Below are 15,854 nucleotides of genomic sequence, written 5' to 3'. Positions count from 1 at the left end.
GTTCCTGAGCACCGGAGCCTTCCCTTCAATGCTAAGGTTTCTCAGACTCCAGAGGCCCGCACCTTGGCCAGGCATTCGCTCCAGCTCTTTGCAGCTGCCTCTGGTCCTCCAAACCAGACGCCGAGGATCTTCATCAGTCCTGCCTCGATGGGGAAGGGGAGAGGCTCATTTTGTCGCCCGAAGAGTTTCGCCTGTGACTTGTCCACGTTGATTTTTGCTCCCAGATGCCTTGCCAAAGTCCATGCACGCCTCCAGCAAGGATTGGACCGATTTGCCATCCGCACAGAAGAGGTTGACGTCGTCCATGTACAGTGAACACTTGACATCCTCCTTCGTGTCGCCAGGTGTCGGGATGCCTCTGATGTTTGGGTTCTTCCTGATGTACTCAGCAAGAAGCTCTATAACCAAATCAAACAGAGGTGGCAAGAGCGGGCAGCCTTGTCTTACCCCAGACTTGATCGAAAAGGGGTCTGTTTCACAACCATTTACAATGACTAAACTGAAGATATCTCTAAACATTACTTTAAAGGATCCACAGAAGCGCTCCCACAGGCCAAAACCATGCAGTACCCTCTCCATGAACTCATGGGAGATGCGGTCGAATGCCTTCTCCTGATCTAGACGGACCAGGACAGCCCGGGCATTACGGTCCGTGATGTACTGGATCATGTCCCTTATCAGTGCCAGGCTATCTGTGACTCTACGCCCCGCGATCCCGCAGGCTTCGTCTGGGTGAACTAATTCTCCCATAGCGTCCTTCAGTCTATTTTCTAGTGTCTTTGCCAGGATCTTGTAGTCTACATTCAGGAGAGAGATGGGAGCCAGTACTTTACGTCACATCTCTCCCCCTTATGTTTATACAAGAGCGCAATCATTCCTTCCCTTAGAGTGTGAGGCATGATTCCCTCCCTCTCCATCTCCTCATACACGTGCAGGAGATCTGGTCCCACTAGGTCCCACAGTAAGGCATAGAATTCAACTGGGAGACCATCACTACCTGGTGTCTATCTTGACTTGAAGGATTTAACTGCAAGGTGCAGCTTCTACAAAGTGAGGCCTTCTCTCACTGTTGGGGAAACAGTTCTTGGGATACCAGACAGAAACTTTTCTGCTTGATCTCCCTCTGACCTCTTCTCTGAGTAGAGGTCTCCATAGAAGTCTGTCACAAACTTCCTAATGTCCTCCCTTGTGTCACAGAGGGCTCCCTCCTTATTGTGCAGTTGAACGAGAGGGGTGTGCGCAGAGTGTATTTTCTTAAAAGAAGATGGAGTTGCACTTCTCTCCCTTCTCCAAGTTTTCCATCGTGGAATGGAAAATGATCTTCCTGGATTCGTCATTAAAGTGTTCGCTCAGCTCTTTCTTGACTTCCTCCAGAGGGCTCATGATGTCCCATCCCCAGAGTTGGAGGTTGTGCAGTTCTTGCAGTTCTTACTGTAGTCTACTGAACTCCCTCATTCTCCCCTTTGCAACCTGCCTGCTCACATTCTTGAAGAAATCCTAGATATTGCCTTTGACCCATTCCCACCATTCACCTGTGGACTGGAAGGTGTCTTTCATGGCCTTCCACTGGGTGTATGTCTCCCTCAGCTCCTCCGCCACCCCCTCTTTCTCCAGCAGAGAGGTATTCAGTTTCTAAGTGCTCTGACCTGTCTGGAACTTGCCTGTCAGTTCCCCTTGGAAGTGGATAGCTCTGTGGTCAGAGAAATGCACTGTAACCATTGAATGTTGCTTGAACTTCACGGATTGAGAGGTGAAGATGAAGTCTATCCTGGAGCGCAAGGAACCATCAGGGCAACTAGGACCGGTTTCGGGGTTTCACCCCTCATCAGCCAGGATAGCTCGAATCCAGTGGCATGGAGAGCACTGGACCCACGTCGGGGCATACCTGCCCCATTTGGGGTGACAAATGCAAAAAGAACCATTGATGGAAAGAATGCAGAACAATGTCATACATTCACCCCAGTACATAGATCTGTGCCTAAATCCATCTTTTTGTTTGCTCCTCATGCCATCTGTGTGTCTTTTGAAACCAATAGCATCAGTTACAGAAGTATTAGATGAGTTAGCATAATTTTGTGCCCATAATATTCAGGTCAGACATGGTAGGCCTGATGATGATATAGTTGACATCTTTGACTACTGCAGAAAGGCAATTAAATATTATGTCGGTGAAGTGATTGCGTGGGCTGTGGTGATGCAGTGTGTGCCTCGAGGATACTAGCAGGGTATTTCCGAAAATGTTGGTGTTGTGTGGATCTATATAGGAATGCATGTACGTATTTATGCATGTATCTATCTAATAGTTATATAGCACAAACTGATCCTATGGTTTTGGAGTGCTGCACAGGACCAAACACAAGAATGGGTTTAAAAACAGTGTTTCTGAAGAAGAGGTGGGCTGCTCAGTTCTGGGAGGCAAAGGGGTCTATCTGGGTGTTAAAATGTGTTGTGATAGTAATAGTTTTGAGACAATTTAAGGAAATCCTTTCTTGAGCCATGGAGAATAACAGGAGCAGGAAGGTGTCTTGGCTACCGAGTAAGGAGAAGCTTTTTGATGATGGGGATGACTGGTGCTGATTTAAAGGTTGGGCTTGGTGATACAGGACTGGTTGAACAGTGCGAGGGAGAGAAAGTGAACATGTATAATTTGAACTACTGGCATTACATCAAATATCGCAGAGAGGCATGTCAGGACAGTAAATCACAGTAAGAACCACCTACTGCTTCACCACAAACACCAACTTAAACTTGATATTTTTAAAACCTGTTAAGAACACATTAATTTACAGGGAGATGAGATGAATTGCCCAGAATCACAGGATATTGAGCCGAAGCGGAGATTCACACCTGGTTCCACAGCTCAGAAATCGGCAGCTCTGGTCATTATGCCACACCCACTCCCCGCTTTTATGGTTAGTAGTTGGTTCTGTTTTAGGCAGTACTAACAGGAAAAATGAGCTGGTGCAAGCTGTCTCCTGAGGAGAGCCCCAGCACTTATTTTATTTTTATAAACTAACCACTGGAGATATGTTGCTAAAGCTGGAAATTAGCTGCAGGGGGAAATAATAACCAGGAAACCAAAATGCTAACTTGGTCTCCTCCCATAGTTACAGTTCTTCAGTTCTTGCCTGGAGACAGCTGTTGCTGTCTCATCAGCCTCATGTTTTCCAAATAATTTGTCATAAAAAGGCCTATGTATACAGTGGCTTTCAATCCGCCCTCTTCTTGCATTGGTCTATTTAAGTGTCGTTCACATTACGCTTCCGTTCACCACAGACACAGCAAAGGGTAGTGGGTCAGCCCACTCCAGCAACGAGAGTGGCAGCAGTTTGCCTGATCACATGTATAGAGCCACCTATAAAGAATTCCACTTCACGGAAAGGTGTCCATGGGCTGCTGGGCAACACTTTTATTTGATATATATAGATTTGTAATTTATATTTCTTACATTAACATTCTTTGCAAAAAAATCAACTTCACCCTTGCCAAGATCTGTTTTTGCTATGCTTGTTTGGATGGCTGTGCTGCTGTAGTTTAGCCCTCTGCATATTAAAGTGTGCAGGGTTATTCCCAGGGCTACACCACTGGGTGTCTCTAAGTTTCTGTTTTTTAAATGGGACAGAAATGCTAGAAGCTCAAATTGCAGTCTTTCTGAACAATGTGTTCACTGCCTGACAGGTCAAAGGCAGTTCACGCATCAGCAGCAGAAGGAGGGTGATTCCAGGGCGGTGCACACACTGGCAGTTTCCAACACTGATGGCCTCAGCAAAGAAGGAACGTGGCAGGCAGTCAGCAAGGGGCCAGTAAGTCAACTGAAGAACAACAGAAACTCTTGTTGAACTTAATAAAGTTATCAGAAGGGAGAAAAGACAAACAATACTGCTGTTTCGGATGTCTAAATGTATTGTTTTGTATGTAAGTTCATGCTAAGGTAAAGTGCCTTCAACTTTACCAATAATAATCAACAAGCAGGGTTGCATTGGTATATAGGGCAATCAGGCAGTGCCCGATGGGCTGGTCTGAAAGATCAGTGTTTGGGCCGGTTTTGTAGCAGTTTGTGAGCCGGCTTTATAGGCATGTAGGCCGGTTTTACTGCTGATTTTTCTGAGATTATCACAAGGATTGCCTGCAGCAAATACAAATGCATGCACTTTCCCTTACCTTACAAAATACCCATGTAGCGTGCCTTTACAAGTTAAAAAAATGGTCTGATTTGCAAATATGGGGTACTTTTTTAGCTCCCTGGTTTGCTAATGGTGGCCACTTTTATGATGGTACCTGGGTCTGTTTTCTGTCCCAGTCCAACCCTTTCAACAAGGGTAATATTAAATTCATAAAGAGGGTTAGCTCCTTTCTGTTCTCAGCTGGGAACAGTATCTACGGCAGGGGTCTCTAACATTTTGTGTAGAGAGAGCTACTTCTGGTCAGTGAAAATCGTCGTGAGCTACTAAACCCCATGCAACCCACACATTTTTCAGAGCGACCTCCCCAGCCCAGTTTCATTGACGTTAAGCCTATTTCTTCAGAGCCCATGCGGCCCAATACTATGGTTTCAACACAATAACACTGAAAGAAACGACTTTGCATGTGTGCTGTTGTCAAACCGCTTTACGACCTTTCAATTAATAGCTTCAAAATCAGGACCTATCAATATCTGTTGCTGAAATAATCAATGTAATGCAGCTCAATTAACAAACAAACAGGAACAGCAATCTTACCTTCAATGTGGAACTGTATGATGTCCTCTAATGCTGTGTAATCTGGTAGCCTGGCGGGGGCAGTTGTGAAGAACTCATTATAGTAGTCAAGTAGTCACAGTCACACAGTGTGTGGCAATCAGCCTGTGCAAAACCTTGCTGAATCACAATTGCAGATGGATTCTTCTACTGTAGCTTTGACAAGCTCGCTGTGTTTTTCAGTTGTCAGATAAGCTGAACTTCAGCTCTGTTTGGATTGGAAAGTGTCCTCCACTCTGAATTCTTCCGAAGGTTCAGTTTTGACTTTTACGGTTTTTATGGCACCAGTCATGTTTGCAGCTGTATTGTTATTGTTCCCTTTACTTTGTAGGAGTGTCAGTAACCCAGGACTGCAGTACAAATTGCTTTGTTCTTATTCAACTATAAAGAACTTTGAAAGATGCTGAAGATTCTTCTCTTCAGCTCTTTTTTATCTTAATATCAATACACAGGCCTCCAGTAAACACAGCTTTTTTCTAATCTTGTGCAGCAAAAAAACATTTAGAAAGGTGCTGAAGATTCTTCTCTCCAACTACTTTTTTCTTGGTGTCTGAAATCCATGCCTGAACTACACATTGCTTTGTTCTTGTTCAACCACTAACTGTTACTAACAAAAGGAATTTTGAAAGATGCCGAAGATTCTTCTCTATAGCTATCTTTTTTCCTTGATCTCAATAATAATAATAATAATAAAGAGCTTATAGAGCGCTCAGTAACGCCATCTCGGCGTGTCCCCGCGCTAAGAGCTACTAACAATCACCATAAGAGCCTATGACCCTACACAGTGTATAGTTGTGTTTTGAGCTTAGCCCTGAACAGCGCTTCACTGCTCTCCATTCTCAGAGCAGGAGGAAGTTTGTTCCAGTGTTGAGCTGCTTGGAACGCAAAAGATCGTCCACCCATTCTGGCCTTCCTTATCCTGGGAACTGTCAGCAGCCCGGTACCCTCCGACCGGAGGGTCCTTGTTGGTTCGTAGCGGCTGACTAAGTCCCTAAGGTAGGCGGGCGACCTGCCCCAGACAATTCGGTGACAGAAGAGGAGGCACTTGAAAAGCACGCGTTTCTTCACAGGCAGCCTGTGAAGCGCATCCAGCGCCTTCTGAGAATTTGCTCTCCTGGGTCTTCTTAGCACCAGTCTAGCGGCGGAATTCTGGATAACTTGCAGGCGGCCAAGGCAGCCCTCGGTGGACCCTAGGAACAAGATGTTTCCATAGTCCATCCGAGAGGTCACCAATGCCTGCGTCAGTGTCCTTCTGGCCGCTATTGGTAGTAGGTCTAAGGTTTTGTTTAGGGTCTTCAGTACTCCAAAACATTTGCCCACAAGACGCCTTATGTGGCCATCACAGGAGAGAGAGGGGTTGATCCAGACTCCTAGGTTCTTAGCCTCCTCACAAGGTATGGGGATAGGGCCAAGGCACGGAGGCCACCACTCGGCTGACCAGCTTTTGCTTTTTCCCCCCACTACCAGCACCTCTGTCTTAGAGCCATTGAGTTTTAGGCAGTGGGAGTCCATCCACTCAGCTAGTGCCTGCATACAGGACTTAAAGTTGGTGGGGGTGTTGGTGGTGTTCTGCGATAGAGAAATCAGCAGCTGGGTGTCGTCGGCGTATGATACCAATTCCACCCCAAATGATTGTACCACCTTCGCCAGGGAGGCCATGTAAAGATTAAAAAGAGTAGGGCTCAAAGCTGAGCCCTGAGGCACTCCCTGGTCTAGTGGCATCTCTACCGAACGACATGTCCCTTGCTGTACCTGGAAACATCTTTCTGTGAGAAACGACTGTAGCCAGTACAGCGCAGGACCAACGACCCCAGCTTCACTCAGACACCGTAGCAGGATGGAATGCGCTACGGTGTCAAAAGCCGCGCTGAGGTCAAGCATGATCAGGGCCATTGTATGTCCTGCATCCGCCCCTGCTCTTAGAGTCTCAGTGGCACGTAGGAGAGCTGTCTCAGTTGAGTAGCCCGCCCTAAATCCTGATTGTGAGGGATGAAGTAGGTTCCCTCTCTCCAGGTGCTCAGTGAGCTGAGCATTGACCACCTTCTCAGCCACTTTCGCCACATACGGCAACAAGGAAATAGGTCTGAGGTTTTTCAGCACCTCGATGCTTACATTCGGTTTTTTCCTTATTGGCAGTACTATGGCCTTCTTCCACTCCTCCGGGACTCGTTGAGTGGAAAAGGAGGCATGAAAAAAAAATGTCTGATGTATGGTTCCAGGGCTACAAGACCCTCTGAGATGACCCAGGCCGGTGCCGGGTCGTTGGGGGAACCGGACTTCACGCTGCAACAGATCTTTATTATATCAGCGGCAGGTACCTCGAAAGTTTGCAACGAAGAGTCAGGAGCCACAGGCGAACCGCCTGCTCTAAAGTCTATGCCCTTTCCTGGTTGTTGGGTGAAGGAGGCATAAATAGCTTTGACTTTGTTGGAAAATAAGTTAGCGACTCTATTGCATCCCTCCACGGTGGCCCTTAGGGGGGTGTTAGAGCTGGAGACTAATGATATTCCTTGTATATTTTAAACAATTCGCGTGAGGAGCTCTCGGCGGCCTCAATGCGTGTCTGGAAATATTTAGCTTTAGCTCTACGCACCGCGTACTGATAGCTTCTATGTGCTAAGCTATAACTGTTTTTACCTTGTTCGCTCGGGTTCCTTCTCCAGCTCCTTTCAAGTTTTTTACACTTAGACTTGATTTGCTGGAGTTCCGGAGTGAACCACGGGGCAGTGCGTTGTCTACCTTCTCTGGCTTTACCCTTACTCATGGGAACTAGCTCATCCAGGGTGGCAGTCACAAGCTGATTAAATTCATTATTGGCCTGATCACTGTCCGTGGCAAGCGGTGGTTGCGCTTTCTGGATGGCGCATATGAAGTTCTCTTGAGAATATTGTCTCCATTTACGTCTCATACCATTCTCCATCCCATTCTCAGTGGCCCTGTATGGCTGGTAAGAACATTGGAAAGGGACCAAGAAGTGGTCGGTCCAAGGGAGCTGACAGGGGGTGAGTGCCTTTATCTTGTCCCAACTGGCGAAGATAGGGTCCAAACAGTGACCCCTCTCATGTGTAGCAGCAACACTTAGCAAGTCCAGTTGTAATTCTTGTAGAACTAAACGGACATCCTCTGCCTCCTTCTGTAGGGGATCCTCTAGATGTAAATTCAGATCCCCCAACACCAATACTTTATTGTGTTTGATCGCAGTCTGAGTGACCCCTTCCAGTAAGCTACTTCGGAAGTTGCCCAGAGAGCCTGGAGGTCTGTATATTAGGATGCCCGAAATTGCCTCATGTTGGGTCAGTTTGATGTTAAATTCACCAGCTTCGCTGTTATCAATTTTTACTGGTTTTAGAACACACTCAAAAGGGTGTTTGACAATGATGGCAATGCCACCTCCCCTTCCCTTTTCTCTATCAAGTCTATGGAGGGTGTAACCTGGCGGAATTGTATCCACTATGTCTGGATCAGAATCTTCTCCTAACCAGGTTTCAGTTAAAAATAGTATATTCAGGGCCTCATCTTGTAAGAGATCCCACAGTTGGAGGGAATGTTTGCTGAAGGATCTACAATTTAAGAGCCCCCCATTAACAATAATCGCTTCAGGGTCAGGGACGACCGGCGAAAAACACCTCCCTTTGAATGTACAATGAGGACATGGACCCAGGTCAAGTGGCTCCATCAGGTGGTGACAGGCCATGAGTGGAGGGGGGCATAGTTCTCTCAGCCTCTTACTTGTGTAGGACTGCCCCTGGCAAGCCCGAGATGTAGGGGTCTGGGCCCCTGGCCCCGGTCGGCCGCGGACGGGCGCAGACGGGCTTGGCTTAGGCGTGGCTTCGGCGCGCGTCCGGCGCGCCCGCTGCGCCAGCCCGCTGCATCGTTTGATCCCTACACACATATTATAGGTGGAGAGGAGGGCGTGAGGCCGGCGCAACTAGAGCGCAGCCCCCAATAAACCAGGCCTCCAGCAAACAATGCTTTGCTCTTGTGCAGCAAATACAAATTTGGAAGGGTGCTAAAGATTCTTCTCTCCAGCTATTTTTTATTGCATTTGTAAAACAGGACTGCAGTACAAGTTCCTTTATTTTTGTTCAACTAATAAAAAAAGTGGGGGCTGAAGATTCTTCTATGCAGTAACTTTAATCTTGGTGTTCGTAATGAAACAGATACCTAGGTTTGGGATTTCACCAGGAACTGTCATTGAACAAGTATTGATTGCAAATGCATTCAAATAATTTCAGTGAGATACTTGAAACTGCATGGTGTCAACTAATCCCTTGTAATCTGGGGTGAAGCTTGAGAGGGCAACTCTTATGGAGTCATTTAAATGTTCATCTGTTAGACATGTGCGAAACTTAGATGTTATGAAGTTCATATCTGAAAATGCTGATTCACAAGGATAGGTAGAGCCAAATAGGGAAAAAAGTTTCAATGCAGCTGTGTGGATGTTTTTAAAATTTTCAGCATCCACAAGACAGAAATTATTGTCAGATTGCCTTGATTTAAATTCAATGTCATTTTGAAGTGTGACAATCTCCATTTCCATTGTGGCAGAGTCAAGGTTCAAAAGCAGACTAATTTTCGCTGAAATGTCACTAACATCCACTTCCATGAAGGGGTTTGAAGTGAACATCACACAGGGCTCCAGTTGCTCAAAATCACTAAATCTGTCACTGAACTCTTGATTAAGCCTCATGAGGAGGCTACTGTCTTTTTCTATGTCCAGGACCTCAGGCTCAGCTTTGTTTTCTGAAAGGATTTGGAGCACAGAGGGAAAGTGCTGCATCTTTCTTTTCTGTACATGCTGTATGAAAAGGTTAAGTTTTGGGATCACTGAAATAATATCGAAGGACAAAATATCGACTTGCAAAAATATCGTGGACAAAATATCGACAGTCAAAATATTGAATTTGTATCTACAAACAGATAAGTACAAAAATATCGAGTACAAAATATTGTTTACAATAATATAGTTATAAAAAATATCGACTTTATTAAAAACAGTGTTTAATTAAATTAATATTAAAATTTAATTACTAAAATATACTTAAAAATACTTAAATTAACTTATAATAATTGAATAATAAATGAAATTAATAAAAATAATTTTTTACAATCATATTTGTTAAAACATATATATATAGTAACATACTATATTTAAATAAGATACTATTATATTACCGTACAATACCAGAAGTGTAAAAAATACTATTCCCACTCCAAAGAGTATCGACGGTCACATTATCGACTTGTTAAAATGTCGTTGAAAAACTGAAAACTGACCCTGAACCCTAAAAATACCCCTTTACCCAAAAACTGAAAACTGACCCTGAACCCTAAAAATACCCCTTTACCCAAAAACTGAAAACTGACCCTGAACCCTAAAAATACCCCTTTACCCAAAAACTGAAAACTGACCATGAACCCTAAAAATACCCCTTTACCCAAAAACCCAAAACTGACCCTGAACGCTAAAAATACCCCTTTACCCTAAAACTGAAAACTGACCCAAAACCCTAAAAATGCCCCATTACCCAAAAACTGAAAACTGACCCTAAACCCTAAAAATACCCCTTTACCCTAAAACTGAAAACTGAACCAAAACCCTAAAAATGCCCCTTTACCCAAAAATTGAAAACTGACCCTGAACCCTAAAAATACCCCTTTACCCTAAAACTGACCCAAAACCCTAAAAATGCCCCTTTACCCAAAAACTGAAAACTGACCCTGAACCCTAAAAATACCCCTTTACCCAAAAACCCAAAACTGACCCTGAACCCTAAAAATACCCCTTTACCCTAAAACTGAAAACTGACCCAAAACCCTAAAAATGCCCCTTTACCCAAAAACTGAAAACTGACCCAGAACCCTAAAAATACTCCTTTACCCAAAATTTATCAATATTATTTAATTACCAATTAATTATTAATTAACAATAACAATAACGTAAATATATTAGCACATTAGCTATAATTAATTTAATAATTAATATTATTTTTTCCCAATTAATTACTTAACAATAACACAAAATTATATATATTAAAATTTTACTCTAATTAATGTAATTAACTAATTACAATTAATTAATTACCAATTAGAGTATCGACGGTCACATTATCGACTTGTTAAAATGTCGTTGAAAAACTGAAAACTGACCCTGAACCCTAAAAATACCCCTTTACCCAAAAACTGAAAACTGACCCTGAACCCTAAAAATACCCCTTTACCCAAAAACTGAAAACTGACCCTGAACCCTAAAAATACCCCTTTACCCAAAAACTGAAAACTGACCATGAACCCTAAAAATACCCCTTTACCCAAAAACTGAAAACTGACCCAGAACCCTAAAAATACTCCCTTTTCCCAAAATTAATCAATATTATTTAATTACCAATTAATTATTAATTAACAATAACAATAAAGTAAATATATTAGCACATTAGCTATAATTAATTTAATAATTAATATAATTTTTTCCCAATTAATTACTTAACAATAACACAAAATTATATATATTAAAAATTTACTCTAATTAATGTAATTAACTAATTACAATTAATTAATTACCAATTAATTACTAATAAAAATATGTACAAAATTATATTAATTAATTAACTAATTAATATTAATTAATTATCAATTAATTATTAATTAAAAATATTTACAAACATATATTAATTAATTAATTATTATTAAATTACTTCCCACCCTATTCCCCTATAAACCCACAACCCGCTACAGAATTACATTACGCAATTATTATAAAAACAAAATTCATTTAATAAAATATTTTATAACATTAATACACACTTTTCACACATATTATTACATAAAAATACACTATAAAATATTATATATTATTAAAAATTCGATGTTTTTGCTATCTATATTTTATACAGTCGATATTACTTCACTTACCTTAAAAACGATATTTTTGTAGTCGATATTCTGTCCAGTCGATATTTTGTCCAGTCTATATTTAAAAGTCGATATTATGTCCAGTCGATATTTTGGAGTCGATATTTTGTCTGTGCACCTAAGTTTTGATATGAAACTTTTCGAAGAACTTACCATGTTGGTTATTGTCTTGTTTTTGCCTTTCAACTCATAGTTTAATACATTTAATTTTTCTGTCATATCTGTCAAAAAAGATAAATCGAGCAACCATTGAGTGTTTGCTAACAGTGTGGTATCTTCATTTCTAGACTCAATAAAAGCTTTGACTTCTGGCAATAGCGAAAGGAATCTTCGCAGTATTTTGCCCCTGCTAAGCCATCGGATTTGAGTGTGCAGTAAAAGGTCACCATACTCGGCTAATAGTTATTCAAGGAAAAATTTGAAGGTTCGGTGCTGCTTGGCCTTTGCACAAATTGAATGAATAATTTTAACAATAGGAGTCATGACATGATCAAAGCCCATTACCGTGGTACATATTACCTGTTGATGTATAATGCAATGGTAGTTCAATAACGGAGGGAAATATGGATCTGCTTTACAATTGGCAATGAAGCCAGAATGACGCCCAATCATTGCGGGTGCACCATCCGTGGTTATCGCCACTAACATTTTCATTGGACATTTTGTTTCACAAAATAATTCTTCACCTCATTGTGAATGTCAGATCCTCTGGTTATGGTTTTCAAAGTCAAAAAAGTTAAACATTCCTCTTTATCAGTAAAATCTTCAAAAAATATTCTAACGAACATTGCCAACTGTGCAATATCGCTTGCATCAACAGATTCATTACATTGAAGAGAAAAATATTTGCATGTCTTTAAATCGCGCTCCAACTGCTCTATCATGTTGGTCGATAATGCAGATACCCTTTTGCCAAAGTGTATGGCCCTAGCTGCACATCTGAAATGGCAGACATAATTTCACGGCTATTTTAAAAGTCTTTGAATAAGAAGTTGGCCATTAGAAGCATTGCTTCCTTCACAACGGCTCCATCTGAAAATGTTGCTTTGTGCTTAATCAAGTGATGAGTAACTACAAAGGATGCTTCAGTTGCCGCAGTGGCTTTCTTCGTCGGTTTTGTAAAAAAAGATTGCTGTGTCTGCAATGCAGATTTCAGTTTGTTTATTTTTGTGACCTCAGACTGTTTCCTTTAGGGAACTTCCTCTCAAAATGCATGTGCTTGGTTGAAAAATACCTCTCAACATTGCCCTTTTTTCCCACTGCAACTTTTGCTCCACAGATTAAACATACACAGTTGTCTTTAATTTGTGTAAATAAAAATTCGTTCTGCCACTCTTGATGGAAGCAGTAAGTCTTGCTCTTTGCCTTTTTGGAGGGACCTGGCTCTTCATCCATATTTAGCTGTTAAGGCTGTAAGCAAGAGTAAAAATGTTGAGTACATGTGTCCTACCTACGCTAATAATACTGCAATTGCAATACAATGCCTCCCCTTTCTTCATCATCACACATGACAGCACCTTGAAATGCATAGGTTGAGGTCGCACTGCACAAAATCTATGAGGCCACACAAAGCCACCCTGTGTGGCCTTTAATGGCCTCATAGATATGGATGCAAGGCAGCGCAAATCGATGTGCTGCGTTACTCTACCCCAGCGAGGTGTTCCATAAGTGGAGCATGGGTGTTACCATGCATCCACCCATAAATTTTAATTTGGATCATTCTCAGATTCAATATTAGTGGTGGACCTGGGAATGTGTAAAAAATGCTATGCACCCCCCCAGGTGAGGCGTAATGAGGAGAAATACCGTTATTACTCCTTTTCTTCCCCTTTTTACTTGAGCACTGCTTTCTGCAGCACAGTAAGACAAAAAACGAAAGCACAAGTCACAACAGTGACACAAAAAAAGCACAAGCCTTGCAAGCGGAGGCCAATACTTGTCGGAATGGGACAGAAAAGAGGCTCTGGCACCAAATTAAAAGCAGCCCCATAAGCCGGGTCTGTGGCTCAGTGCACTAAAGCAGCCACTGCAGGGGCCTGTATTTGACCCCATGGTCACAGGTTTAAATCCCAGCGGGTCCACTCATCCTTTCATCCATTTTAGGTCGATAAAATGAGTACCATTGAGTTGGGTAACAATAAACATCTGTTATTCAGCCCCAGGACACCTTCGGGTAATCGTGCGCTTTGCAACTAGACCTGTTATGTTATTAAATATAGGGCAGGCAAATGAAATAGCTAAAAAAAGTGGGCCACATTTGTAAAGTAAGTAAAACTTAGACATGTTGTAGGACGGTGTTTTTCAAGGTATGGAAGACTAGGCTATTTGTGCTTCCAGCAGGCAATGTTTGGTACTAGCAGAAAAATTAACAATAAAAAGCAGTCCACCAGCCAATAAAATCGGCAGACAAATAGCCAAAAATCCACAGACAAGAATTGGCACGGACCACCAACCAATAACATCGTCACACAAACAGACCACAAAACAACCAATACATAACATCCTGAGTGGCCACACGACACCATGGAGCATTCAAGGCCTCACTGTGGAGAGGCCAGAGATGGGAAGCCAGAGCTGCCTGTGTCCCTGAAGAGCGCACAGTGGCCAGTGAAAAAGCACATTGTGGACAAGCCCACCTCTGGTTCAGTCAGAACAGGCTCAGAATGGACCAGCCTGAGAGGTAGAAGCTTAAATGAGGCGTGGCAGGGGAGGTTGGTGACAACTATATGATGTTATATTGAAGAGAAGGCAGGAGTCAGAAAGCTAGCATCAGTGTAACACATTTTTTTGTCCAAAGGCCTCCTGCACAACCATCTGACTTGTTCCCACACAGAGCTGTGTTGCACAGGTCCATCAAGCGAGTCTCTCTGCTAAGGGCGAACAGGGGGTCTTCAGTCGGAGCGGTCTCGACATTCAGAGCAGTCTTTCATATCCTCTAAGTATATCTCAATGTGGAATCTGGATTGTCGTGGTGTGGAAACTAAATTTGCTCTGTAACTGGGTGCTGGCTTCTTTGAGCAATACCTGGGCATCGGCATCTTCATTGATCGCAATGTGCACCGATGGCACTGGCTGCAACACAGTTAGGGCCCAAATGTGCTGACTGTGCAGCGCCTTCAGCCCCGGAATGCGCAGCAGAGATTCCTTCACAGCATTGAATTCTACTCTATGCCCTTTTGAGTCCCTACCATCAGTATGAGCAGCACATCCCTTAGTATGGCTAGTATAGTGTGGTCCCCAGGACCAGGATGGAGAAGACGAGGAACGTACAGATGGGATCCACAATTACTCTGGCTTGAAGTAGATGACATGAGCAGCCACCAGTACCCCAACGCTCTGCACCAGGTCCCCCACAACATGAATGAAGGCAGCTCGCACACTGGTGTTCTGCTCCTTCTCGGGGGTGGTCTTGTGCGAATGTTCATGTGATCCTATGACTATGACCATGCCCGGTCTGATGCAGGATAAATCCCACCATTACGATGTTAACTGCTACAGCGAACGCTGAGGTGATCAGCATATTAACACCTCCTTCAATCTCTTAGTCACCAGACCAGAGATTATGCGCTCCACTGCCATGTAAACCAGGACTCCGGTCACCACCCAGATAGCAAGAACTGAGAGCAAAGCCCCCAGCCCAGTATCTCAGCTGGGTGCCAGCCAAAGTTCACGGTCATGGTCTTGGTTGCTGGCCGTGATGACATCCATAGCGCAAAGAGACTGATCATCATGCTGGCAAAATCAGTCAACAGGTGTGCCGCATCGGTCATAATCGCCAAGGCCAAACTCTGTGCCAGATATCCACTGGTTATTGGGCTGGCTGGACACTGGAGGAGTCTCCGCTTCTCATCGCCTTGCATGCCTTGCATGCTGCGGTTTTGCCGGTTCGGCCCTGTAAATGGGTGCTTGTCCCGCCTTAACGTTAACTCAGTGCGGGTTTGGGCTCCCAATACGTCCCGAGCGGACTCCGGGTCTCTAGACCCGGTCCTGACCTGCTTTGCTCCAGTCTCGCTCTGGTTCCCCCGTCCCTCTCTGGCTCTGTCCCGCTGTTGCTGTGGTCGCAGAACTGAGAGTGCCCGAGCACGGCCTGTGCAAAGGGGAGGAGGGTGTCAAGGGGGGAGGGGGGTGGGTGCAAAACTCTTGCACCGGCTGCAAAGTCCCCTCCTCCACTTCAGCTGACCCTCCTCAATGACCTCCGCTGATCCT

The 15,854-nt window shown here is 43.6% G+C and overlaps 1 pseudogene; it reads right to left on the bottom strand.

Moving 5' to 3' along the window:
* Nucleotides 1-14,539: 14,539 nt before the first annotated feature.
* On the bottom strand, nucleotides 14,540-15,517 carry LOC147709201 (proton-coupled zinc antiporter SLC30A2 pseudogene; annotated as a pseudogene).
* Between the last annotated feature and the right edge of the window lie 337 nt (nucleotides 15,518-15,854).

This window comes from Lissotriton vulgaris, chromosome 6 (genome assembly GCF_964263255.1).
Source record: "Lissotriton vulgaris chromosome 6, aLisVul1.2, whole genome shotgun sequence".
NCBI lineage: Eukaryota > Metazoa > Chordata > Amphibia > Caudata > Salamandridae > Lissotriton > Lissotriton vulgaris.
The sequence above is the reverse complement of the archived record's forward strand: the minus strand, read 5'-3'. Positions and strand labels throughout refer to the sequence as shown.